This window comes from Cornus florida, unplaced genomic scaffold (genome assembly GCF_030987335.1).
Source record: "Cornus florida cultivar Cherokee Brave unplaced genomic scaffold, ASM3098733v1 CherokeeBrave_3.0.0_Hap2_Chr06, whole genome shotgun sequence".
Lineage (NCBI taxonomy): Eukaryota > Viridiplantae > Streptophyta > Magnoliopsida > Cornales > Cornaceae > Cornus > Cornus florida.
In genome coordinates this window covers 37,825,273-37,827,495 of record NW_026775576.1, presented here as the reverse complement: position 1 = coordinate 37,827,495, position 2,223 = coordinate 37,825,273, and positions in this window count along the sequence as shown.

Genomic DNA, 2,223 nt, shown 5'->3' with positions numbered 1-2,223 from the left:
ATGATCCTACAGATTCACTTTGAGTATAAACGTTAGGTGGCATGACCCACTCTTGTTGTTTTCGTATCTTGGATTTCAAGTTGAGGACTTTGAGAATCTATATCTTGTTACTTTGTATAACATGTTTGCATGTTGTTTGAATTGCATGAACAATGTGATTATGCTAGAAATGTTTTAAGGTAGCTTAGGATGCTTCTAGAGTCTCATTTTGACATAGACGTTAGGTGGCATGAACCCCTTTGATATGTTTCACCTTAAGGTGATAAAATTGTAAAATGCTAGGTCGATGCATGCTCATCTCCTACGAGTAGCTTTATGTTACTCACCCCTACGATACTGGGGCATATTTCAGGTACAGTACTCGAGACTTGAAGATTTCATTGCCTTGGATCGTTTGTTAGCTTTATGTATCAAACTTGTATTATTTGATTCTACGTATGTAAAGTGTATATAAGTACACTCCTTTATATGCATTTTACATGTATGGCATGAGGCCAAGAGCCATTAACTTGAAAGGTTACAAGTATGTTTCCTCTAAAACTCAAGTATTGCCATTGTACCTTATTTATGAGAAATGGAGGCTTTGTATGCTAAAACTTGTTAATGGAATGTAAAGAGGCTTTAGGCCATGTTGGTACATCTATTTTATCATATTGCATGCACTTGCATATTCACTTTGGCAAACAACACCATCCTTGATGAAATAAAAACTCTAAGTAGCATTTTTAGGGAGTTTTACCCTATTATGTTCCAGGGGCATTTCGGGTATTTCACAATGCATTTTTTTTTTTTTTTTCATTTTTCCTCAAGAATCATGTAGAAAACTCAATTTTGAGGGGGGTTTCTTCTTTGTGTTTTTCCAGAAAATTCCATCTTGACCCTCAAAAATTCATATTTGTCCGAAAAATCCTTGTTACCAGGTTTTGCTAATTTTTAGTGCAAATGTACTTGGTACTATTCATCGACTTTTTTTTGAAAAGTGTGACGACCGATCCGAAACTTCCGAGGGTCTTGTGGGTGTATTTTAAGATTGCATTTTCAATTTAGGCAATTTAAAAACCTCCCAAAGCCCTATATCCTTTCCTTGGGCAGCAGCTCGGAGAAATTTTTACCCCCTTGACCAGATTTTCTTGGGGGCATTCTGGGCATTTTACAATGCATTTTTTTTTTGTTTCCATCCGCATTTGGGGTAGGAAACTTGATTTTAGGGGGGGTTTCTTCTTTGATTTTTTTCCAGAAAAGTCCGTTTAGATGCCCATTTTTACTCTCAGTTGCAGCAGTAGTGGGTTGACGGCACTGTAGCTGTCACGGCCTTCGTCGGGCCGCCGCGACGTCGATTTTGTTTTTGACCTTTCTCCCTCATCCGGACTTCAAATCAAGTGATTTCTTTTTTGAAATTGATTAATTTTTCATTGTCTATCCAACGTTGTACTCAGTTGCACCCAGATATTTCTGGATAATTAGCAGTTTACCCCTTTTAGCTTTATTGCTCGTTTTTTTTGTTTTATCGTTTCTCTTTCGTCCGGAATCCGAATAATAAAATTCTTGAGTCCATCATGATTAGTTTTTCATTGTCTTCCCAGTGGTGTGCTCGATAGCACTTGAATCCATTTTTTTACAAAATGACCATTTTGCCCTCAGGTTCCTTGTTGTCCGTTTTTGAAACGACACTCCGCATTTGTTTTCTTTTGGGTTCCATGACCTCAATGAGGGTCACATTGGTGTCTTAGAGATGCATTGTATCTCTAGATACCGTTGTTTCACCTTTCGCTTCCGAATTTTGGATCCGTTATCGGGTCATCTTTTGGTTATCACTGACGAACCGGGTTTACAAAACTTGGGCAGTCACAAGTGGTATCAGAGCTCTCAGGTTTGAATACCATGGGACGACAGGTTTTGGGTGCATATCACATTTCTGTTGCTTTATTTTACGTGCTTATATGCTTCACGATAACATATTTTGGTTTGATAATATGTTTAGGTGCTTATGTGCTATACATGGTATGCTATCTGTTTAACTTGTTTTGATTCGAATATAAGGAGCATGACATATGATGTATGCTAGATTAGATTCTCAAATACATAACTGTATTGCATATTTGGCATGACACGAGATTGGTCATTGAGGCACGAGTTGAGGCTGATGGTGATTGTTGTCACGGTTGTATTGTAGTTTAGGTTGTTGTTGACCTAGAGTTGGTTTTGAGGTAGGTGGAGAGACAC